The 24,877-nt window shown below is 47.6% G+C and overlaps 14 non-coding genes across 14 annotated transcripts; all 14 read right to left on the minus strand.

Moving 5' to 3' along the window:
* Positions 1-687: 687 nt before the first annotated feature.
* LOC140563278 (U1 spliceosomal RNA) lies at positions 688-851 on the minus strand. Its single transcript, XR_011980495.1, has one exon. It is a non-coding gene; the product is annotated as a U1 spliceosomal RNA (small nuclear RNA).
* A 1,661-nt stretch (positions 852-2,512) lies between these two features.
* Positions 2,513-2,676, minus strand: LOC140563279 (U1 spliceosomal RNA). Its single transcript, XR_011980496.1, has one exon. It is a non-coding gene; the product is annotated as a U1 spliceosomal RNA (small nuclear RNA).
* Positions 2,677-4,335: 1,659 nt separating this feature from the next.
* On the minus strand, positions 4,336-4,499 carry LOC140563280 (U1 spliceosomal RNA). Its single transcript, XR_011980497.1, has one exon. It is a non-coding gene; the product is annotated as a U1 spliceosomal RNA (small nuclear RNA).
* A 1,657-nt stretch (positions 4,500-6,156) lies between these two features.
* On the minus strand, positions 6,157-6,320 carry LOC140563281 (U1 spliceosomal RNA). Its single transcript, XR_011980498.1, has one exon. It is a non-coding gene; the product is annotated as a U1 spliceosomal RNA (small nuclear RNA).
* Positions 6,321-7,981: 1,661 nt separating this feature from the next.
* On the minus strand, positions 7,982-8,145 carry LOC140563282 (U1 spliceosomal RNA). Its single transcript, XR_011980499.1, has one exon. It is a non-coding gene; the product is annotated as a U1 spliceosomal RNA (small nuclear RNA).
* A 1,654-nt stretch (positions 8,146-9,799) lies between these two features.
* On the minus strand, positions 9,800-9,963 carry LOC140563141 (U1 spliceosomal RNA). The gene has a single exon (XR_011980373.1). It is a non-coding gene; the product is annotated as a U1 spliceosomal RNA (small nuclear RNA).
* Positions 9,964-11,620: 1,657 nt separating this feature from the next.
* On the minus strand, positions 11,621-11,784 carry LOC140563283 (U1 spliceosomal RNA). The gene has a single exon (XR_011980500.1). It is a non-coding gene; the product is annotated as a U1 spliceosomal RNA (small nuclear RNA).
* Positions 11,785-13,435: 1,651 nt separating this feature from the next.
* On the minus strand, positions 13,436-13,599 carry LOC140563284 (U1 spliceosomal RNA). Its single transcript, XR_011980501.1, has one exon. It is a non-coding gene; the product is annotated as a U1 spliceosomal RNA (small nuclear RNA).
* Positions 13,600-15,254: 1,655 nt separating this feature from the next.
* Positions 15,255-15,418, minus strand: LOC140563140 (U1 spliceosomal RNA). The gene has a single exon (XR_011980372.1). It is a non-coding gene; the product is annotated as a U1 spliceosomal RNA (small nuclear RNA).
* Positions 15,419-17,073: 1,655 nt separating this feature from the next.
* On the minus strand, positions 17,074-17,237 carry LOC140563285 (U1 spliceosomal RNA). Its single transcript, XR_011980502.1, has one exon. It is a non-coding gene; the product is annotated as a U1 spliceosomal RNA (small nuclear RNA).
* A 1,657-nt stretch (positions 17,238-18,894) lies between these two features.
* Positions 18,895-19,058, minus strand: LOC140563286 (U1 spliceosomal RNA). The gene has a single exon (XR_011980503.1). It is a non-coding gene; the product is annotated as a U1 spliceosomal RNA (small nuclear RNA).
* Positions 19,059-20,709: 1,651 nt separating this feature from the next.
* LOC140563100 (U1 spliceosomal RNA) lies at positions 20,710-20,873 on the minus strand. The gene has a single exon (XR_011980335.1). It is a non-coding gene; the product is annotated as a U1 spliceosomal RNA (small nuclear RNA).
* Positions 20,874-22,532: 1,659 nt separating this feature from the next.
* Positions 22,533-22,696, minus strand: LOC140563287 (U1 spliceosomal RNA). Its single transcript, XR_011980504.1, has one exon. It is a non-coding gene; the product is annotated as a U1 spliceosomal RNA (small nuclear RNA).
* Positions 22,697-24,359: 1,663 nt separating this feature from the next.
* Positions 24,360-24,523, minus strand: LOC140563093 (U1 spliceosomal RNA). Its single transcript, XR_011980328.1, has one exon. It is a non-coding gene; the product is annotated as a U1 spliceosomal RNA (small nuclear RNA).
* Between the last annotated feature and the right edge of the window lie 354 nt (positions 24,524-24,877).

The following is a 24,877-nucleotide window of genomic DNA, read 5'->3' on the forward strand; positions in this document are numbered from 1 at the left end:
TGAGGTCCCTCTTGGAGTAAAGATTTAGCAGGCTCTGGAGTGATGGTGGACTGTTCCACAGTCTAAACAATGAGCCTGATGCATTTTGGAAAGGGCTCCTGTGGGCCGACCAGTCTTGTATCTCCATTCTATGCGTTCCTGTGAAATGTCCCGCTGTCTTGTGTTGCTGCATGGGCTTGAAGAACGACGTCTCGTTTCAATGTCAACAAGTTACAGTGAAGAACGACAATAAAAGCACTTGACCTGACGTGATATTCAGCCTTATTGTGAGAAATGACATCCCAATGTGTCCCAATATTCTTGTCTGAGCAGATGGTGGATATGGCCAGTGCTTCCACAACACTCACTGCTCACATGTCCGTTGTAAGGACAGCGTAATCAGGGCTGCTTGAATGGATTGAGTGTAGCGACTAAAAGAGGGTGTAGAAACGTTTTGTAGGAATTGATGTCTTTTTTGCTTCTTTCTAAAGCTTCAGATCTTTTCCCATTTTGGAAGGTGCCACGTGTGGATCCTGAAGTCAGTTCCGACTTGTCAAGCACGTACGAAGTAAAGACACGTGAAGAGAGCCGCTTGAAGCAGCTGGGTTATGACACCAGCTACCCCCCCGCAGAAGTCACAGCACGCAAAAGCAATTTGACGTCCCAAGGACTGTTTTGTAAGAGCAATCTATCGTTAGACGAGAAAATCAGGGGAGAGCGCGAACGCAGTCCCCCACTACCAGAAATTATGCAGTCGAGATTCCCACATTTGGGGAATTCGCAGGGGTCAGCACAACCGGAGTGCAATGGTTGAGCCTCACCCTGGGTGAACCACCTTCTTGATCATGGTATCTCCCCTGCCAGGTAAGTATGAGTTCTTCACACACTGGGGAGTGGGACCACCACTGGCTGTCCTCTTCACTGAGACGGTAAAGACTACATGCGTTACACCACCCAGACACTGAAATAAAACACTGCAACAAAGACCCTACATACACACACACACACACACACACACACACAAACAAAGACATCACCAACAAATGCATTGGTGTGCTGCCTCACAAAACGCTTTACTTTGCCATGTTTCCGAAAACCACAACACTTCCCATGATGCACTGCTTCTGAGTGCGTACAATGCTGCTCACCAGAGGGGGCTGCTCCACCAATTCTCTCCCTCCTACAAGGCCCAGGACAGGGGCTCAGTCCTGAACAACTCCCACAAGCAACAGTTATCATTAGCTAATTCAACAAACATCCTCATGCCCTGCTTCAGGTGGGTCACAGTAGGGGTGGACAATAGGACAATATCTTATCCATATCATGATCAACTCAACTATTGCATCTTTCATTACAAACAGTGCGTACTTACAGTCCCGTGCAAAACTTTAGGCAACCCTGGTCAAACGGTCTGTTAGCAAACATTTTTAGCAAGAGACAGTGTAGGATTTTTGTTCTGCACAACATTAGAGTGGAAAGAGGAAAGGAGCACCACGCAACAAAGATGGGCTCCCCAAGAGATTTCAGCTCTCGGATAACTTTTCTCAAGATCTCAGGCCTTAATTAGTTTCTTGGGGCTGTGGCTTGTTCACAGTCTTCGTCAGGAAAGCCCAGCTGACGCAAATGTCAAAGCTTTCTAAAAAGGGATTTCTCAAAGCTTAGCACTGCCGGCCAGCAGCCAGAGGCTCCTCTAATCAGCTACCTAGCACTACGAAAAGTTCAACAACCGCCCACCTCAAAGCAGGAGAAGGCTATAGGAAAAGCGTTTTAAGGTAGCCGCTTCCTCAGCACGTAACGTTGTTGAGAAATGGCAGTCAAAAGGAAGGGCCGAGGCCAAAGGCCAACTTGAGGTCCCTCTTGGAGTAAAGATTTAGCAGGCTCTGGAGTGATGGTGGACTGTTCCACAGTCTAAACAATGAGCCTGATGCATTTTGGAAAGGGCTCCTGTGGGCCGACCAGTCTTGTATCTCCATTCTATGCGTTCCTGTGAAATGTCCCGCTGTCTTGTGTTGCTGCATGGGCTTGAAGAACGACGTCTCGTTTCAATGTCAACAAGTTACAGTGAAGAACGACAATAAAAGCACTTGACCTGACGTGATATTCAGCCTTATTGTGAGAAATGACATCCCAATGTGTCCCAATATTCTTGTCTGAGCAGATGGTGGATATGGCCAGTGCTTCCACAACACTCACTGCTCACATGTCCGTTGTAAGGACAGCGTAATCAGGGCTGCTTGAATGGATTGAGTGTAGCGACTAAAAGAGGGTGTAGAAACGTTTTGTAGGAATTGATGTCTTTTTTGCTTCTTTCTAAAGCTTCAGATCTTTTCCCATTTTGGAAGGTGCCACGTGTGGATCCTGAAGTCAGTTCCGACTTGTCAAGCACGTACGAAGTAAAGACACGTGAAGAGAGCCGCTTGAAGCAGCTGGGTTATGACACCAGCTACCCCCCCGCAGGAGTCACAGCACGCAAAAGCAATTTGACGTCCCAAGGACTGTTTTGTAAGAGCAATCTATCATTAGACGAGAAAATCAGGGGAGAGCGCGAACGCAGTCCCCCACTACCAGAAATTATGCAGTCGAGATTCCCACATTTGGGGAATTCGCAGGGGTCAGCACAACCGGAGTGCAATGGTTGAGCCTCACCCTGGGTGAACCACCTTCTTGATCATGGTATCTCCCCTGCCAGGTAAGTATGAGTTCTTCACACACTGGGGAGTGGGACCACCACTGGCTGTCCTCTTCACTGAGACGGTAAAGACTACATGCGTTACACCACCCAGACACTGAAATAAAACACTGCAACAAAGACCCTACATACACACACACACACACACACACACACAAACAAAGACATCACCAACAAATGCATTGGTGTGCTGCCTCACAAAACGCTTTACTTTGCCATGTTTCCGAAAACCACAACACTTCCCATGATGCACTGCTTCTGAGTGCGTACAATGCTGCTCACCAGAGGGGGCTGCTCCACCAATTCTCTCCCTCCTACAAGGCCCAGGACAGGGGCTCAGTCCTGAACAACTCCCACAAGCAACAGTTATCATTAGCTAATTCAACAAACATCCTCATGCCCTGCTTCAGGTGGGTCACAGTAGGGGTGGACAATAGGACAATATCTTATCCATATCATGATCAACTCAACTATTGCATCTTTCATTACAAACAGTGCGTACTTACAGTCCCGTGCAAAACTTTAGGCAACCCTGGTCAAACGGTCTGTTAGCAAACATTTTTAGCAAGAGACAGTGTAGGATTTTTGTTCTGCACAACATTAGAGTGGAAAGAGGAAAGGAGCACCACGCAACAAAGATGGGCTCCCCAAGAGATTTCAGCTCTCGGATAACTTTTCTCAAGATCTCAGGCCTTAATTAGTTTCTTGGGGCTGTGGCTTGTTCACAGTCTTCGTCAGGAAAGCCCAGCTGACGCAAATGTCAAAGCTTTCTAAAAAGGGATTTCTCAAAGCTTAGCACTGCCGGCCAGCAGCCAGAGGCTCCTCTAATCAGCTACCTAGCACTACGAAAAGTTCAACAACCGCCCACCTCAAAGCAGGAGAAGGCTATAGGAAAAGCGTTTTAAGGTAGCCGCTTCCTCAGCACGTAACGTTGTTGAGAAATGGCAGTCAAAAGGAAGGGCCGAGGCCAAAGGCCAACTTGAGGTCCCTCTTGGAGTAAAGATTTAGCAGGCTCTGGAGTGATGGTGGACTGTTCCACAGTCTAAACAATGAGCCTGATGCATTTTGGAAAGGGCTCCTGTGGGCCGACCAGTCTTGTATCTCCATTCTATGCGTTCCTGTGAAATGTCCCGCTGTCTTGTGTTGCTGCATGGGCTTGAAGAACGACGTCTCGTTTCAATGTCAACAAGTTACAGTGAAGAACGACAATAAAAGCACTTGACCTGACGTAATATTCAGCCTTATTGTGAGAAATGACATCCCAATGTGTCCCAATATTCTTGTCTGAGCAGATGGTGGATATGGCCAGTGCTTCCACAACACTCACTGCTCACATGTCCGTTGTAAGGACAGCGTAATCAGGGCTGCTTGAATGGATTGAGTGTAGCGACTAAAAGAGGGTGTAGAAACGTTTTGTAGGAATTGATGTCTTTTTTGCTTCTTTCTAAAGCTTCAGATCTTTTCCCATTTTGGAAGGTGCCACGTGTGGATCCTGAAGTCAGTTCCGACTTGTCAAGCACGTACGAAGTAAAGACACGTGAAGAGAGCCGCTTGAAGCAGCTGGGTTATGACACCAGCTACCCCCCCGCAGGAGTCACAGCACGCAAAAGCAATTTGACGTCCCAAGGACTGTTTTGTAAGAGCAATCTATCATTAGACGAGAAAATCAGGGGAGAGCGCGAACGCAGTCCCCCACTACCAGAAATTATGCAGTCGAGATTCCCACATTTGGGGAATTCGCAGGGGTCAGCACAACCGGAGTGCAATGGTTGAGCCTCACCCTGGGTGAACCACCTTCTTGATCATGGTATCTCCCCTGCCAGGTAAGTATGAGTTCTTCACACACTGGGGAGTGGGACCACCACTGGCTGTCCTCTTCACTGAGACGGTAAAGACTACATGCGTTACACCACCCAGACACTGAAATAAAACACTGCAACAAAGACCCTACATACACACACACACACACACACACACAAACAAAGACATCACCAACAAATGCATTGGTGTGCTGCCTCACAAAACGCTTTACTTTGCCATGTTTCCGAAAACCACAACACTTCCCATGATGCACTGCTTCTGAGTGCGTACAATGCTGCTCACCAGAGGGGGCTGCTCCACCAATTCTCTCCCTCCTACAAGGCCCAGGACAGGGGCTCAGTCCTGAACAACTCCCACAAGCAACAGTTATCATTAGCTAATTCAACAAACATCCTCATGCCCTGCTTCAGGTGGGTCACAGTAGGGGTGGACAATAGGACAATATCTTATCCATATCATGATCAACTCAACTATTGCATCTTTCATTACAAACAGTGCGTACTTACAGTCCCGTGCAAAACTTTAGGCAACCCTGGTCAAACGGTCTGTTAGCAAACATTTTTAGCAAGAGACAGTGTAGGATTTTTGTTCTGCACAACATTAGAGTGGAAAGAGGAAAGGAGCACCACGCAACAAAGATGGGCTCCCCAAGAGATTTCAGCTCTCGGATAACTTTTCTCAAGATCTCAGGCCTTAATTAGTTTCTTGGGGCTGTGGCTTGTTCACAGTCTTCGTCAGGAAAGCCCAGCTGACGCAAATGTCAAAGCTTTCTAAAAAGGGATTTCTCAAAGCTTAGCACTGCCGGCCAGCAGCCAGAGGCTCCTCTAATCAGCTACCTAGCACTACGAAAAGTTCAACAACCGCCCACCTCAAAGCAGGAGAAGGCTATAGGAAAAGCGTTTTAAGGTAGCCGCTTCCTCAGCACGTAACGTTGTTGAGAAATGGCAGTCAAAAGGAAGGGCCGAGGCCAAAGGCCAACTTGAGGTCCCTCTTGGAGTAAAGATTTAGCAGGCTCTGGAGTGATGGTGGACTGTTCCACAGTCTAAACAATGAGCCTGATGCATTTTGGAAAGGGCTCCTGTGGGCCGACCAGTCTTGTATCTCCATTCTATGCGTTCCTGTGAAATGTCCCGCTGTCTTGTGTTGCTGCATGGGCTTGAAGAACGACGTCTCGTTTCAATGTCAACAAGTTACAGTGAAGAACGACAATAAAAGCACTTGACCTGACGTAATATTCAGCCTTATTGTGAGAAATGACATCCCAATGTGTCCCAATATTCTTGTCTGAGCAGATGGTGGATATGGCCAGTGCTTCCACAACACTCACTGCTCACATGTCCGTTGTAAGGACAGCGTAATCAGGGCTGCTTGAATGGATTGAGTGTAGCGACTAAAAGAGGGTGTAGAAACGTTTTGTAGGAATTGATGTCTTTTTTGCTTCTTTCTAAAGCTTCAGATCTTTTCCCATTTTGGAAGGTGCCACGTGTGGATCCTGAAGTCAGTTCCGACTTGTCAAGCACGTACGAAGTAAAGACACGTGAAGAGAGCCGCTTGAAGCAGCTGGGTTATGACACCAGCTACCCCCCCGCAGGAGTCACAGCACGCAAAAGCAATTTGACGTCCCAAGGACTGTTTTGTAAGAGCAATCTATCGTTAGACGAGAAAATCAGGGGAGAGCGCGAACGCAGTCCCCCACTACCAGAAATTATGCAGTCGAGATTCCCACATTTGGGGAATTCGCAGGGGTCAGCACAACCGGAGTGCAATGGTTGAGCCTCACCCTGGGTGAACCACCTTCTTGATCATGGTATCTCCCCTGCCAGGTAAGTATGAGTTCTTCACACACTGGGGAGTGGGACCACCACTGGCTGTCCTCTTCACTGAGACGGTAAAGACTACATGCGTTACACCACCCAGACACTGAAATAAAACACTGCAACAAAGACCCTACATACACACACACACACACACACAAACACACAAACAAAGACATCACCAACAAATGCATTGGTGTGCTGCCTCACAAAACGCTTTACTTTGCCATGTTTCCGAAAACCACAACACTTCCCATGATGCACTGCTTCTGAGTGCGTACAATGCTGCTCACCAGAGGGGGCTGCTCCACCAATTCTCTCCCTCCTACAAGGCCCAGGACAGGGGCTCAGTCCTGAACAACTCCCACAAGCAACAGTTATCATTAGCTAATTCAACAAACATCCTCATGCCCTGCTTCAGGTGGGTCACAGTAGGGGTGGACAATAGGACAATATCTTATCCATATCATGATCAACTCAACTATTGCATCTTTCATTACAAACAGTGCGTACTTACAGTCCCGTGCAAAACTTTAGGCAACCCTGGTCAAACGGTCTGTTAGCAAACATTTTTAGCAAGAGACAGTGTAGGATTTTTGTTCTGCACAACATTAGAGTGGAAAGAGGAAAGGAGCACCACGCAACAAAGATGGGCTCCCCAAGAGATTTCAGCTCTCGGATAACTTTTCTCAAGATCTCAGGCCTTAATTAGTTTCTTGGGGCTGTGGCTTGTTCACAGTCTTCGTCAGGAAAGCCCAGCTGACGCAAATGTCAAAGCTTTCTAAAAAGGGATTTCTCAAAGCTTAGCACTGCCGGCCAGCAGCCAGAGGCTCCTCTAATCAGCTACCTAGCACTACGAAAAGTTCAACAACCGCCCACCTCAAAGCAGGAGAAGGCTATAGGAAAAGCGTTTTAAGGTAGCCGCTTCCTCAGCACGTAACGTTGTTGAGAAATGGCAGTCAAAAGGAAGGGCCGAGGCCAAAGGCCAACTTGAGGTCCCTCTTGGAGTAAAGATTTAGCAGGCTCTGGAGTGATGGTGGACTGTTCCACAGTCTAAACAATGAGCCTGATGCATTTTGGAAAGGGCTCCTGTGGGCCGACCAGTCTTGTATCTCCATTCTATGCGTTCCTGTGAAATGTCCCGCTGTCTTGTGTTGCTGCATGGGCTTGAAGAACGACGTCTCGTTTCAATGTCAACAAGTTACAGTGAAGAACGACAATAAAAGCACTTGACCTGACGTAATATTCAGCCTTATTGTGAGAAATGACATCCCAATGTGTCCCAATATTCTTGTCTGAGCAGATGGTGGATATGGCCAGTGCTTCCACAACACTCACTGCTCACATGTCCGTTGTAAGGACAGCGTAATCAGGGCTGCTTGAATGGATTGAGTGTAGCGACTAAAAGAGGGTGTAGAAACGTTTTGTAGGAATTGATGTCTTTTTTGCTTCTTTCTAAAGCTTCAGATCTTTTCCCATTTTGGAAGGTGCCACGTGTGGATCCTGAAGTCAGTTCCGACTTGTCAAGCACGTACGAAGTAAAGACACGTGAAGAGAGCCGCTTGAAGCAGCTGGGTTATGACACCAGCTACCCCCCCGCAGGAGTCACAGCACGCAAAAGCAATTTGACGTCCCAAGGACTGTTTTGTAAGAGCAATCTATCGTTAGACGAGAAAATCAGGGGAGAGCGCGAACGCAGTCCCCCACTACCAGAAATTATGCAGTCGAGATTCCCACATTTGGGGAATTCGCAGGGGTCAGCACAACCGGAGTGCAATGGTTGAGCCTCACCCTGGGTGAACCACCTTCTTGATCATGGTATCTCCCCTGCCAGGTAAGTATGAGTTCTTCACACACTGGGGAGTGGGACCACCACTGGCTGTCCTCTTCACTGAGACGGTAAAGACTACATGCGTTACACCACCCAGACACTGAAATAAAACACTGCAACAAAGACCCTACATACACACACACACACACACACACACAAACAAAGACATCACCAACAAATGCATTGGTGTGCTGCCTCACAAAACGCTTTACTTTGCCATGTTTCCGAAAACCACAACACTTCCCATGATGCACTGCTTCTGAGTGCGTACAATGCTGCTCACCAGAGGGGGCTGCTCCACCAATTCTCTCCCTCCTACAAGGCCCAGGACAGGGGCTCAGTCCTGAACAACTCCCACAAGCAACAGTTATCATTAGCTAATTCAACAAACATCCTCATGCCCTGCTTCAGGTGGGTCACAGTAGGGGTGGACAATAGGACAATATCTTATCCATATCATGATCAACTCAACTATTGCATCTTTCATTACAAACAGTGCGTACTTACAGTCCCGTGCAAAACTTTAGGCAACCCTGGTCAAACGGTCTGTTAGCAAACATTTTTAGCAAGAGACAGTGTAGGATTTTTGTTCTGCACAACATTAGAGTGGAAAGAGGAAAGGAGCACCACGCAACAAAGATGGGCTCCCCAAGAGATTTCAGCTCTCGGATAACTTTTCTCAAGATCTCAGGCCTTAATTAGTTTCTTGGGGCTGTGGCTTGTTCACAGTCTTCGTCAGGAAAGCCCAGCTGACGCAAATGTCAAAGCTTTCTAAAAAGGGATTTCTCAAAGCTTAGCACTGCCGGCCAGCAGCCAGAGGCTCCTCTAATCAGCTACCTAGCACTACGAAAAGTTCAACAACCGCCCACCTCAAAGCAGGAGAAGGCTATAGGAAAAGCGTTTTAAGGTAGCCGCTTCCTCAGCACGTAACGTTGTTGAGAAATGGCAGTCAAAAGGAAGGGCCGAGGCCAAAGGCCAACTTGAGGTCCCTCTTGGAGTAAAGATTTAGCAGGCTCTGGAGTGATGGTGGACTGTTCCACAGTCTAAACAATGAGCCTGATGCATTTTGGAAAGGGCTCCTGTGGGCCGACCAGTCTTGTATCTCCATTCTATGCGTTCCTGTGAAATGTCCCGCTGTCTTGTGTTGCTGCATGGGCTTGAAGAACGACGTCTCGTTTCAATGTCAACAAGTTACAGTGAAGAACGACAATAAAAGCACTTGACCTGACGTAATATTCAGCCTTATTGTGAGAAATGACATCCCAATGTGTCCCAATATTCTTGTCTGAGCAGATGGTGGATATGGCCAGTGCTTCCACAACACTCACTGCTCACATGTCCGTTGTAAGGACAGCGTAATCAGGGCTGCTTGAATGGATTGAGTGTAGCGACTAAAAGAGGGTGTAGAAACGTTTTGTAGGAATTGATGTCTTTTTTGCTTCTTTCTAAAGCTTCAGATCTTTTCCCATTTTGGAAGGTGCCACGTGTGGATCCTGAAGTCAGTTCCGACTTGTCAAGCACGTACGAAGTAAAGACACGTGAAGAGAGCCGCTTGAAGCAGCTGGGTTATGACACCAGCTACCCCCCCGCAGGAGTCACAGCACACAAAAGCAATTTGACGTCCCAAGGACTGTTTTGTAAGAGCAATCTATCGTTAGACGAGAAAATCAGAGAGCGTGAACGCAGTCCCCCACTACCAGAAATTATGCAGTCGAGATTCCCACATTTGGGGAATTCGCAGGGGTCAGCACAACCGGAGTGCAATGGTTGAGCCTCACCCTGGGTGAACCACCTTCTTGATCATGGTATCTCCCCTGCCAGGTAAGTATGAGTTCTTCACACACTGGGGAGTGGGACCACCACTGGCTGTCCTCTTCACTGAGACGGTAAAGACTACATGCGTTACACCACCCAGACACTGAAATAAAACACTGCAACAAAGACCCTACATACACACACACACACACAAACACACAAACAAAGACATCACCAACAAATGCATTGGTGTGCTGCCTCACAAAACGCTTTACTTTGCCATGTTTCCGAAAACCACAACACTTCCCATGATGCACTGCTTCTGAGTGCGTACAATGCTGCTCACCAGAGGGGGCTGCTCCACCAATTCTCTCCCTCCTACAAGGCCCAGGACAGGGGCTCAGTCCTGAACAACTCCCACAAGCAACAGTTATCATTAGCTAATTCAACAAACATCCTCATGCCCTGCTTCAGGTGGGTCACAGTAGGGGTGGACAATAGGACAATATCTTATCCATATCATGATCAACTCAACTATTGCATCTTTCATTACAAACAGTGCGTACTTACAGTCCCGTGCAAAACTTTAGGCAACCCTGGTCAAACGGTCTGTTAGCAAACATTTTTAGCAAGAGACAGTGTAGGATTTTTGTTCTGCACAACATTAGAGTGGAAAGAGGAAAGGAGCACCACGCAACAAAGATGGGCTCCCCAAGAGATTTCAGCTCTCGGATAACTTTTCTCAAGATCTCAGGCCTTAATTAGTTTCTTGGGGCTGTGGCTTGTTCACAGTCTTCGTCAGGAAAGCCCAGCTGACGCAAATGTCAAAGCTTTCTAAAAAGGGATTTCTCAAAGCTTAGCACTGCCGGCCAGCAGCCAGAGGCTCCTCTAATCAGCTACCTAGCACTACGAAAAGTTCAACAACCGCCCACCTCAAAGCAGGAGAAGGCTATAGGAAAAGCGTTTTAAGGTAGCCGCTTCCTCAGCACGTAACGTTGTTGAGAAATGGCAGTCAAAAGGAAGGGCCGAGGCCAAAGGCCAACTTGAGGTCCCTCTTGGAGTAAAGATTTAGCAGGCTCTGGAGTGATGGTGGACTGTTCCACAGTCTAAACAATGAGCCTGATGCATTTTGGAAAGGGCTCCTGTGGGCCGACCAGTCTTGTATCTCCATTCTATGCGTTCCTGTGAAATGTCCCGCTGTCTTGTGTTGCTGCATGGGCTTGAAGAACGACGTCTCGTTTCAATGTCAACAAGTTACAGTGAAGAACGACAATAAAAGCACTTGACCTGACGTAATATTCAGCCTTATTGTGAGAAATGACATCCCAATGTGTCCCAATATTCTTGTCTGAGCAGATGGTGGATATGGCCAGTGCTTCCACAACACTCACTGCTCACATGTCCGTTGTAAGGACAGCGTAATCAGGGCTGCTTGAATGGATTGAGTGTAGCGACTAAAAGAGGGTGTAGAAACGTTTTGTAGGAATTGATGTCTTTTTTGCTTCTTTCTAAAGCTTCAGATCTTTTCCCATTTTGGAAGGTGCCACATGTGGATCCTGAAGTCAGTTCCGACTTGTCAAGCACGTACGAAGTAAAGACACGTGAAGAGAGCCACTTTAAGCAGCTAGGTTATGACACCAGCTACCCCCCCGCAGGAATCACAGCACGCAAAAGCAATTTGACATCCCAAGGACTGTTTTGTAAGAGCAATCTATCGTTAGACGAGAAAATCAGGGGAGAGCGCGAACGCAGTCCCCCACTACCAGAAATTATGCAGTCGAGATTCCCACATTTGGGGAATTCGCAGGGGTCAGCACAACCGGAGTGCAATGGTTGAGCCTCACCCTGGGTGAACCACCTTCTTGATCATGGTATCTCCCCTGCCAGGTAAGTATGAGTTCTTCACACACTGGGGAGTGGGACCACCACTGGCTGTCCTCTTCACTGAGACGGTAAAGACTACATGCGTTACACCACCCAGACACTGAAATAAAACACTGCAACAAAGACCCTACATACACACACACACACACACAAACAAAGACATCACCAACAAATGCATTGGTGTGCTGCCTCACAAAACGCTTTACTTTGCCATGTTTCCGAAAACCACAACACTTCCCATGATGCACTGCTTCTGAGTGCGTACAATGCTGCTCACCAGAGGGGGCTGCTCCACCAATTCTCTCCCTCCTACAAGGCCCAGGACAGGGGCTCAGTCCTGAACAACTCCCACAAGCAACAGTTATCATTAGCTAATTCAACAAACATCCTCATGCCCTGCTTCAGGTGGGTCACAGTAGGGGTGGACAATAGGACAATATCTTATCCATATCATGATCAACTTAACTATTGCATCTTTCATTACAAACAGTGCGTACTTACAGTCCCGTGCAAAACTTTAGGCAACCCTGGTCAAACGGTCTGTTAGCAAACATTTTTAGCAAGAGACAGTGTAGGATTTTTGTTCTGCACAACATTAGAGTGGAAAGAGGAAAGGAGCACCACGCAACAAAGATGGGCTCCCCAAGAGATTTCAGCTCTCGGATAACTTTTCTCAAGATCTCAGGCCTTAATTAGTTTCTTGGGGCTGTGGCTTGTTCACAGTCTTCGTCAGGAAAGCCCAGCTGACGCAAATGTCAAAGCTTTCTAAAAAGGGATTTCTCAAAGCTTAGCACTGCCGGCCAGCAGCCAGAGGCTCCTCTAATCAGCTACCTAGCACTACGAAAAGTTCAACAACCGCCCACCTCAAAGCAGGAGAAGGCTATAGGAAAAGCGTTTTAAGGTAGCCGCTTCCTCAGCACGTAACGTTGTTGAGAAATGGCAGTCAAAAGGAAGGGCCGAGGCCAAAGGCCAACTTGAGGTCCCTCTTGGAGTAAAGATTTAGCAGGCTCTGGAGTGATGGTGGACTGTTCCACAGTCTAAACAATGAGCCTGATGCATTTTGGAAAGGGCTCCTGTGGGCCGACCAGTCTTGTATCTCCATTCTATGCGTTCCTGTGAAATGTCCCGCTGTCTTGTGTTGCTGCATGGGCTTGAAGAACGACGTCTCGTTTCAATGTCAACAAGTTACAGTGAAGAACGACAATAAAAGCACTTGACCTGACGTAATATTCAGCCTTATTGTGAGAAATGACATCCCAATGTGTCCCAATATTCTTGTCTGAGCAGATGGTGGATATGGCCAGTGCTTCCACAACACTCACTGCTCACATGTCCGTTGTAAGGACAGCGTAATCAGGGCTGCTTGAATGGATTGAGTGTAGCGACTAAAAGAGGGTGTAGAAACGTTTTGTAGGAATTGATGTCTTTTTTGCTTCTTTCTAAAGCTTCAGATCTTTTCCCATTTTGGAAGGTGCCACATGTGGATCCTGAAGTCAGTTCCGACTTGTCAAGCACGTACGAAGTAAAGACACGTGAAGAGAGCCACTTTAAGCAGCTAGGTTATGACACCAGCTACCCCCCCGCAGGAATCACAGCACGCAAAAGCAATTTGACATCCCAAGGACTGTTTTGTAAGAGCAATCTATCGTTAGACGAGAAAATCAGGGGAGAGCGCGAACGCAGTCCCCCACTACCAGAAATTATGCAGTCGAGATTCCCACATTTGGGGAATTCGCAGGGGTCAGCACAACCGGAGTGCAATGGTTGAGCCTCACCCTGGGTGAACCACCTTCTTGATCATGGTATCTCCCCTGCCAGGTAAGTATGAGTTCTTCACACACTGGGGAGTGGGACCACCACTGGCTGTCCTCTTCACTGAGACGGTAAAGACTACATGCGTTACACCACCCAGACACTGAAATAAAACACTGCAACAAAGACCCTACATACACACACACACACACACACACAAACAAAGACATCACCAACAAATGCATTGGTGTGCTGCCTCACAAAACGCTTTACTTTGCCATGTTTCCGAAAACCACAACACTTCCCATGATGCACTGCTTCTGAGTGCGTACAATGCTGCTCACCAGAGGGGGCTGCTCCACCAATTCTCTCCCTCCTACAAGGCCCAGGACAGGGGCTCAGTCCTGAACAACTCCCACAAGCAACAGTTATCATTAGCTAATTCAACAAACATCCTCATGCCCTGCTTCAGGTGGGTCACAGTAGGGGTGGACAATAGGACAATATCTTATCCATATCATGATCAACTCAACTATTGCATCTTTCATTACAAACAGTGCGTACTTACAGTCCCGTGCAAAACTTTAGGCAACCCTGGTCAAACGGTCTGTTAGCAAACATTTTTAGCAAGAGACAGTGTAGGATTTTTGTTCTGCACAACATTAGAGTGGAAAGAGGAAAGGAGCACCACGCAACAAAGATGGGCTCCCCAAGAGATTTCAGCTCTCGGATAACTTTTCTCAAGATCTCAGGCCTTAATTAGTTTCTTGGGGCTGTGGCTTGTTCACAGTCTTCGTCAGGAAAGCCCAGCTGACGCAAATGTCAAAGCTTTCTAAAAAGGGATTTCTCAAAGCTTAGCACTGCCGGCCAGCAGCCAGAGGCTCCTCTAATCAGCTACCTAGCACTACGAAAAGTTCAACAACCGCCCACCTCAAAGCAGGAGAAGGCTATAGGAAAAGCGTTTTAAGGTAGCCGCTTCCTCAGCACGTAACGTTGTTGAGAAATGGCAGTCAAAAGGAAGGGCCGAGGCCAAAGGCCAACTTGAGGTCCCTCTTGGAGTAAAGATTTAGCAGGCTCTGGAGTGATGGTGGACTGTTCCACAGTCTAAACAATGAGCCTGATGCATTTTGGAAAGGGCTCCTGTGGGCCGACCAGTCTTGTATCTCCATTCTATGCGTTCCTGTGAAATGTCCCGCTGTCTTGTGTTGCTGCATGGGCTTGAAGAACGACGTCTCGTTTCAATGTCAACAAGTTACAGTGAAGAACGACAATAAAAGCACTTGACCTGACGTGATATTCAGCCTTATTGTGAGAAATGACATCCCAATGTGTCCCAATATTCTTGTCTGAGCAGATGGTGGATATGGCCAGTGCTTCCACAACACTCACTGCTCACATGTCCGTTGTAAGGACAGCGTAATCAGGGCTGCTTGAATGGATTGAGTGTAGCGACTAAAAGAGGGTGTAGAAACGTTTTGTAGGAATTGATGTCTTTTTTGCTTCTTTCTAAAGCTTCAGATCTTTTCCCATTTTGGAAGGTGCCACGTGTGGATCCTGAAGTCAGTTCCGACTTGTCAAGCACGTACGAAGTAAAGACACGTGAAGAGAGCCACTTGAAGCAGCTGGGTTATGACACCAGCTACCCCCCCGCAGGAGTCACAGCACGCAAAAGCAATTTGACGTCCCAAGGACTGTTTTGTAAGAGCAATCTATCGTTAGACGAGAAAATCAGGGGAGAGCGCGAATGCAGTCCCCCACTACCAGAAATTATGCAGTCGAGATTCCCACATTTGGGGAATTCGCAGGGGTCAGCACAACCGGAGTGCAATGGTTGAGCCTCGCCCTGGGTGGACCACCTTCTTGATCATGGTATCTCACCTGCCAGGTAAGTATGAGTTCTTCACACACTGGGGAGTGGGACCACCACTGGCTGTCCTCTTCACTGAGACGGTAAAGACTACATGCGTTACACCACCCAGACACTGAAATAAAACACTGCAACAAAGACCCTACATACACACACACACACACACACACAAACAAAGACATCACCAACAAATGCATTGGTGTGCTGCCTCACAAAACGCTTTACTTTGCCATGTTTCCGAAAACCACAACACTTCCCATGATGCACTGCTTCTGAGTGCGTACAATGCTGCTCACCAGAGGGGGCTGCTCCACCAATTCTCTCCCTCCTACAAGGCCCAGGACAGGGGCTCAGTCCTGAACAACTCCCACAAGCAACAGTTATCATTAGCTAATTCAACAAACATCCTCATGCCCTGCTTCAGGTGGGTCACAGTAGGGGTGGACAATAGGACAATATCTTATCCATATCATGATCAACTCAACTATTGCATCTTTCATTACAAACAGTGCGTACTTACAGTCCCGTGCAAAACTTTAGGCAACCCTGGTCAAACGGTCTGTTAGCAAACATTTTTAGCAAGAGACAGTGTAGGATTTTTGTTCTGCACAACATTAGAGTGGAAAGAGGAAAGGAGCACCACGCAACAAAGATGGGCTCCCCAAGAGATTTCAGCTCTCGGATAACTTTTCTCAAGATCTCAGGCCTTAATTAGTTTCTTGGGGCTGTGGCTTGTTCACAGTCTTCGTCAGGAAAGCCCAGCTGACGCAAATGTCAAAGCTTTCTAAAAAGGGATTTCTCAAAGCTTAGCACTGCCGGCCAGCAGCCAGAGGCTCCTCTAATCAGCTACCTAGCACTACGAAAAGTTCAACAACCGCCCACCTCAAAGCAGGAGAAGGCTATAGGAAAAGCGTTTTAAGGTAGCCGCTTCCTCAGCACGTAACGTTGTTGAGAAATGGCAGTCAAAAGGAAGGGCCGAGGCCAAAGGCCAACTTGAGGTCCCTCTTGGAGTAAAGATTTAGCAGGCTCTGGAGTGATGGTGGACTGTTCCACAGTCTAAACAATGAGCCTGATGCATTTTGGAAAGGGCTCCTGTGGGCCGACCAGTCTTGTATCTCCATTCTATGCGTTCCTGTGAAATGTCCCGCTGTCTTGTGTTGCTGCATGGGCTTGAAGAACGACGTCTCGTTTCAATGTCAACAAGTTACAGTGAAGAACGACAATAAAAGCACTTGACCTGACGTAATATTCAGCCTTATTGTGAGAAATGACATCCCAATGTGTCCCAATATTCTTGTCTGAGCAGATGGTGGATATGGCCAGTGCTTCCACAACACTCACTGCTCACATGTCCGTTGTAAGGACAGCGTAATCAGGGCTGCTTGAATGGATTGAGTGTAGCGACTAAAAGAGGGTGTAGAAACGTTTTGTAGGAATTGATGTCTTTTTTGCTTCTTTCTAAAGCTTCAGATCTTTTCCCATTTTGGAAGGTGCCACGTGTGGATCCTGAAGTCAGTTCCGACTTGTCAAGCACGTACGAAGTAAAGACACGTGAAGAGAGCCGCTTGAAGCAGCTGGGTTATGACACCAGCTACCCCCCCGCAGGAGTCACAGCACGCAAAAGCAATTTGACGTCCCAAGGACTGTTTTGTAAGAGCAATCTATCGTTAGACGAGAAAATCAGGGGAGAGCGCGAACGCAGTCCCCCACTACCAGAAATTATGCAGTCGAGATTCCCACATTTGGGGAATTCGCAGGGGTCAGCACAACCGGAGTGCAATGGTTGAGCCTCACCCTGGGTGAACCACCTTCTTGATCATGGTATCTCCCCTGCCAGGTAAGTATGAGTTCTTCACACACTGGGGAGTGGGACCACCACTGGCTGTCCTCTTCACTGAGACGGTAAAGACTACATGCGTTACACCACCCAGACACTGAAATAAAACACTGCAACAAAGACCCTACATACACACACACACACACAAACACACAAACAAAGACATCACCAACAAATGCATTGGTGTGCTGCCTCACAAAACGCTTTACTTTGCCATGTTTCCGAAAACCACAACACTTCCCATGATGCACTGCTTCTGAGTGCGTACAATGCTGCTCACCAGAGGGGGCTGCTCCACCAATTCTCTCCCTCCTACAAGGCCCAGGACAGGGGCTCAGTCCTGAACAACTCCCACAAGCAACAGTTATCATTAGCTAATTCAACAAACATCCTCATGCCCTGCTTCAGGTGGGTCACAGTAGGGGTGGACAATAGGACAATATCTTATCCATATCATGATCAACTCAACTATTGCATCTTTCATTACAAACAGTGCGTACTTACAGTCCCGTGCAAAACTTTAGGCAACCCTGGTCAAACGGTCTGTTAGCAAACATTTTTAGCAAGAGACAGTGTAGGATTTTTGTTCTGCACAACATTAGAGTGGAAAGAGGAAAGGAGCACCACGCAACAAAGATGGGCTCCCCAAGAGATTTCAGCTCTCGGATAACTTTTCTCAAGATCTCAGGCCTTAATTAGTTTCTTGGGGCTGTGGCTTGTTCACAGTCTTCGTCAGGAAAGCCCAGCTGACGCAAATGTCAAAGCTTTCTAAAAAGGGATTTCTCAAAGCTTAGCACTGCCGGCCAGCAGCCAGAGGCTCCTCTAATCAGCTACCTAGCACTACGAAAAGTTCAACAACCGCCCACCTCAAAGCAGGAGAAGGCTATAGGAAAAGCGTTTTAAGGTAGCCGCTTCCTCAGCACGTAACGTTGTTGAGAAATGGCAGTCAAAAGGAAGGGCCGAGGCCAAAGGCCAACTTGAGGTCCCTCTTGGAGTAAAGATTTAGCAGGCTCTGGAGTGATGGTGGACTGTTCCACAGTCTAAACAATGAGCCTGATGCATTTTGGAAAGGGCTCCTGTGGGCCGACCAGTCTTGTATCTCCATTCTATGCGTTCCTGTGAAATGTCCCGCTGTCTTGTGTTGCTGCATGGGCTTGAAGAACGACGTCTCCTTTCAATGTCAACAAGTTACAGTGAAGAACGACAATAAAAGCACTTGACCTGACGTAATATTCAGCCTTATTGTGAGAAATGACATCCCAATGTGTCCCAATATTCTTGTCTGAGCAGATGGTGGATATGGCCAGTGCTTCCACAACACTCACTGCTCACATGTCCGTTGTAAGGACAGCGTAATCAGGGCTGCTTGAATGGATTGAGTGTAGCGACTAAAAGAGGGTGTAGAAACGTTTTGTAGGAATTGATGTCTTTTTTGCTTCTTTCTAAAGCTTCAGATCTTTTCCCATTTTGGAAGGTGCCACATGTGGATCCTGAAGTCAGTTCCGACTTGTCAAGCACGTACGAAGTAAAGACACGTGAAGAGAGCCACTTTAAGCAGCTAGGTTATGACACCAGCTACCCCCCCGCAGGAATCACAGCACGCAAAAGCAATTTGACATCCCAAGGACTGTTTTGTAAGAGCAATCTATCGTTAGACGAGAAAATCAGGGGAGAGCGCGAACGCAGTCCCCCACTACCAGAAATTATGCAGTCGAGATTCCCACATTTGGGGAATTCGCAGGGGTCAGCACAACCGGAGTGCAATGGTTGAGCCTCACCCTGGGTGAACCACCTTCTTGATCATGGTATCTCCCCTGCCAGGTAAGTATGAGTTCTTCACACACTGGGGAGTGGGACCACCACTGGCTGTCCTCTTCACTGAGACGGTAAAGACTACATGCGTTACACCACCCAGACACTGAAATAAAACACTGCAACAAAGACCCTACATACACACACACACACACACAAACAAAGACATCACCAACAAATGCATTGGTGTGCTGCCTCACAAAACGCTTTACTTTGCCATGTTTCCGAAAACCACAACACTTCCCATGATGCACTGCTTCTGAGTGCGTACAATGCTGCTCACCAGAGGGGGCTGCTCCACCAATTCTCTCCCTCCTACAAGGCCCAGGACAGGGGCTCAGTCCTGAACAACTCCCACAAGCAACAGTTATCATTAGCTAATTCAACAAACATCCTCATGCCCTGCTTCAGGTGGGTCACAGTAGGGGTGGACAATAGGACAATATCTTATCCATATCATGATCAACTCAACTATTGCATCTTTCATTACAAACAGTGCGTACTTACAGTCCCGTGCAAAACTTTAGGCAACCCTGGTCAAACGGTCTGTTAGCAAACATTTTTAGCAAGAGACAGTGTAGGATTTTTGTTCTGCACAACATTAGAGTGGAAAGAGGAAAGGAGCACCACGCAACAAAGATGGGCTCCCCAAGAGATTTCAGCTCTCGGATAACTTTTCTCAAGATCTCAGGCCTTAATTAGTTTCTTGGGGCTGTGGCTTGTTCACAGTCTTCGTCAGGAAAGCCCAGCTGACGCAAATGTCAAAGCTTTCTAAAAAGGGATTTCTCAAAGCTTAGCACTGCCGGCCAGCAGCCAGAGGCTCCTCTAATCAGCTACCTAGCACTACGAAAAGTTCAACAACCGCCCACCTCAAAGCAGGAGAAGGCTATAGGAAAAGCGTTTTAAGGTAGCCGCTTCCTCAGCACGTAACGTTGTTGAGAAATGGCAGTCAAAAGGAAGGGCCGAGGCCAAAGGCCAACTTGAGGTCCCTCTTGGAGTAAAGATTTAGCAGGCTCTGGAGTGATGGTGGACTGTTCCACAGTCTAAACAATGAGCCTGATGCATTTTGGAAAGGGCTCCTGTGGGCCGACCAGTCTTGTATCTCCATTCTATGCGTTCCTGTGAAATGTCCCGCTGTCTTGTGTTGCTGCATGGGCTTGAAGAACGACGTCTCGTTTCAATGTCAACAAGTTACAGTGAAGAACGACAATAAAAGCACTTGACCTGACGTAATATTCAGCCTTATTGTGAGAAATGACATCCCAATGTGTCCCAATATTCTTGTCTGAGCAGATGGTGGATATGGCCAGTGCTTCCACAACACTCACTGCTCACATGTCCGTTGTAAGGACAGCGTAATCAGGGCTGCTTGAATGGATTGAGTGTAGCGACTAAAAGAGGGTGTAGAAACGTTTTGTAGGAATTGATGTCTTTTTTGCTTCTTTCTAAAGCTTCAGATCTTTTCCCATTTTGGAAGGTGCCACGTGTGGATCCTGAAGTCAGTTCCGACTTGTCAAGCACGTACGAAGTAAAGACACGTGAAGAGAGCCGCTTGAAGCAGCTGGATTATGACACCAGCTACCCCCCCGCAGGAGTCACAGCACGCAAAAGCAATTTGACGTCCCAAGGACTGTTTTGTAAGAGCAATCTATCGTTAGACGAGAAAATCAGGGGAGAGCGCGAACGCAGTCCCCCACTACCAGAAATTATGCAGTTGAGATTCCCACATTTGGGGAATTCGCAGGGGTCAGCACAACCGGAGTGCAATGGTTGAGCCTCACCCTGGGTGAACCACCTTCTTGATCATGGTATCTCCCCTGCCAGGTAAGTATGAGTTCTTCACACACTGGGGAGTGGGACCACCACTGGCTGTCCTCTTCACTGAGACGGTAAAGACTACATGCGTTACACCACCCAGACACTGAAATAAAACACTGCAACAAAGACCCTACATACACACACACACACACACACACACAAACAAAGACATCACCAACAAATGCATTGGTGTGCTGCCTCACAAAACGCTTTACTTTGCCATGTTTCCGAAAACCACAACACTTCCCATGATGCACTGCTTCTGAGTGCGTACAATGCTGCTCACCAGAGGGGGCTGCTCCACCAATTCTCTCCCTCCTACAAGGCCCAGGACAGGGGCTCAGTCCTGAACAACTCCCACAAGCAACAGTTATCATTAGCTAATTCAACAAACATCCTCATGCCCTGCTTCAGGTGGGTCACAGTAGGGGTGGACAATAGGACAATATCTTATCCATATCATGATCAACTCAACTATTGCATCTTTCATTACAAACAGTGCGTACTTACAGTCCCGTGCAAAACTTTAGGCAACCCTGGTCAAACGGTCTGTTAGCAAACATTTTTAGCAAGAGACAGTGTAGGATTTTTGTTCTGCACAACATTAGAGTGGAAAGAGGAAAGGAGCACCACGCAACAAAGATGGGCTCCCCAAGAGATTTCAGCTCTCGGATAACTTTTCTCAAGATCTCAGGCCTTAATTAGTTTCTTGGGGCTGTGGCTTGTTCACAGTCTTCGTCAGGAAAGCCCAGCTGACGCAAATGTCAAAGCTTTCTAAAAAGGGATTTCTCAAAGCTTAGCACTGCCGGCCAGCAGCCAGAGGCTCCTCTAATCAGCTACCTAGCACTACGAAAAGTTCAACAACCGCCCACCTCAAAGCAGGAGAAGGCTATAGGAAAAGCGTTTTAAGGTAGCCGCTTCCTCAGCACGTAACGTTGTTGAGAAATGGCAGTCAAAAGGAAGGGCCGAGGCCAAAGGCCAACTTGAGGTCCCTCTTGGAGTAAAGATTTAGCAGGCTCTGGAGTGATGGTGGACTGTTCCACAGTCTAAACAATGAGCCTGATGCATTTTGGAAAGGGCTCCTGTGGGCCGACCAGTCTTGTATCTCCATTCTATGCGTTCCTGTGAAATGTCCCGCTGTCTTGTGTTGCTGCATGGGCTTGAAGAACGACGTCTCGTTTCAATGTCAACAAGTTACAGTGAAGAACGACAATAAAAGCACTTGACCTGACGTAATATTCAGCCTTATTGTGAGAAATGACATCCCAATGTGTCCCAATATTCTTGTCTGAGCAGATGGTGGATATGGCCAGTGCTTCCACAACACTCACTGCTCACATGTCCGTTGTAAGGACAGCGTAATCAGGGCTGCTTGAATGGATTGAGTGTAGCGACTAAAAGAGGGTGTAGAAACGTTTTGTAGGAATTGATGTCTTTTTTGCTTCTTTCTAAAGCTTCAGATCTTTTCCCATTTTGGAAGGTGCCACGTGTGGATCCTGAAGTCAGTTCCGACTTGTCAAGCACGTACGAAGTAAAGACACGTGAAGAGAGCCGCTTGAAGCAGCTGGGTTATGACACCAGCTACCCCCCCCCGCAGGAGTCACAGCACGCAAAAGCAATTTGACGTCCCAAGGACTGTTTTGTAAGAGCAATCTATCGTTAGACGAGAAAATCAGGGGAGAGCGCGAACGCAGTCCCCCACTACCAGAAATTATGCAGTCGAGATTCCCACATTTGGGGAATTCGCAGGGGTCAGCACAACCGGAGTGCAATGGTTGAGCCTCACCCTGGGTGAACCACCTTCTTGATCATGGTATCTCCCCTGCCAGGTAAGTATGAGTTCTTCACACACTGGGGAGTGGGACCACCACTGGCTGTCCTCTTCACTGAGACGGTAAAGACTACATGCGTTACACCACCCAGACACTGAAATAAAACACTGCAACAAAGACCCTACATACACACACACACACACACACACACACACACAAACAAAGACATCACCAACAAATGCATTGGTGTGCTGCCTCACAAAACGCTTTACTTTGCCATGTTTCCGAAAACCACAACACTTCCCATGATGCACTGCTTCTGAGTGCGTACAATGCTGCTCACCAGAGGGGGCTGCTCCACCAATTCTCTCCCTCCTACAAGGCCCAGGACAGGGGCTCAGTCCTGAACAACTCCCACAAGCAACAGTTATCATTAGCTAATTCAACAAACATCCTCATGCCCTGCTTCAGGTGGGTCACAGTAGGGGTGGACAATAGGACAATATCTTATCCATATCATGATCAACTCAACTATTGCATCTTTCATTACAAACAGTGCGTACTTACAGTCCCGTGCAAAACTTTAGGCAACCCTGGTCAAACGGTCTGTTAGCAAACATTTTTAGCAAGAGACAGTGTAGGATTTTTGTTCTGCACAACATTAGAGTGGAAAGAGGAAAGGAGCACCACGCAACAAAGATGGGCTCCCCAAGAGATTTCAGCTCTCGGATAACTTTTCTCAAGATCTCAGGCCTTAATTAGTTTCTTGGGGCTGTGGCTTGTTCACAGTCTTCGTCAGGAAAGCCCAGCTGACGCAAATGTCAAAGCTTTCTAAAAAGGGATTTCTCAAAGCTTAGCACTGCCGGCCAGCAGCCAGAGGCTCCTCTAATCAGCTACCTAGCACTACGAAAAGTTCAACAACCGCCCACCTCAAAGCAGGAGAAGGCTATAGGAAAAGCGTTTTAAGGTAGCCGCTTCCTCAGCACGTAACGTTGTTGAGAAATGGCAGTCAAAAGGAAGGGCCGAGGCCAAAGGCCAACTTGAGGTCCCTCTTGGAGTAAAGATTTAGCAGGCTCTGGAGTGATGGTGGACTGTTCCACAGTCTAAACAATGAGCCTGATGCATTTTGGAAAGGGCTCCTGTGGGCCGACCAGTCTTGTATCTCCATTCTATGCGTTCCTGTGAAATGTCCCGCTGTCTTGTGTTGCTGCATGGGCTTGAAGAACGACGTCTCGTTTCAATGTCAACAAGTTACAGTGAAGAACGACAATAAAAGCACTTGACCTGACGTAATATTCAGCCTTATTGTGAGAAATGACATCCCAATGTGTCCCAATATTCTTGTCTGAGCAGATGGTGGATATGGCCAGTGCTTCCACAACACTCACTGCTCACATGTCCGTTGTAAGGACAGCGTAATCAGGGCTGCTTGAATGGATTGAGTGTAGCGACTAAAAGAGGGTGTAGAAACGTTTTGTAGGAATTGATGTCTTTTTTGCTTCTTTCTAAAGCTTCAGATCTTTTCCCATTTTGGAAGGTGCCACGTGTGGATCCTGAAGTCAGTTCCGACTTGTCAAGCACGTACGAAGTAAAGACACGTGAAGAGAGCCGCTTGAAGCAGCTAGGTTATGACACCAGCTACCCCCCCGCAGGAGTCACAGCACGCAAAAGCAATTTGACGTCCCAAGGACTGTTTTGTAAGAGCAATCTATCGTTAGACGAGAAAATCAGGGGAGAGCGCGAACGCAGTCCCCCACTACCAGAAATTATGCAGTCGAGATTCCCACATTTGGGGAATTCGCAGGGGTCAGCACAACCGGAGTGCAATGGTTGAGCCTTACCCTGGGTGAACCACCTTCTTGATCATGGTATCTCCCCTGCCAGGTAAGTATGAGTTCTTCACACACTGGGGAGTGGGACCACCACTGGCTGTCCTCTTCACTGAGACGGTAAAGACTACATGCGTTACACCACCCAGACACTGAAATAAAACACTGCAACAAAGACCCTACATACACACACACACACACACACACACAAACAAAGACATCACCAACAAATGCATTGGTGTGCTGCCTCACAAAACGCTTTACTTTGCCATGTTTCCGAAAACCACAACACTTCCCATGATGCACTGCTTCTGAGTGCGTACAATGCTGCTCACCAGAGGGGGCTGCTCCACCAATTCTCTCCCTCCTACAAGGCCCAGGACAGGGGCTCAGTCCTGAACAACTCCCACAAGCAAC

The sequence above is a fragment of the Salminus brasiliensis genome, chromosome 9, assembly GCF_030463535.1.
Source record: "Salminus brasiliensis chromosome 9, fSalBra1.hap2, whole genome shotgun sequence".
In the NCBI taxonomy this organism is placed as follows: domain Eukaryota; kingdom Metazoa; phylum Chordata; class Actinopteri; order Characiformes; family Bryconidae; genus Salminus; species Salminus brasiliensis.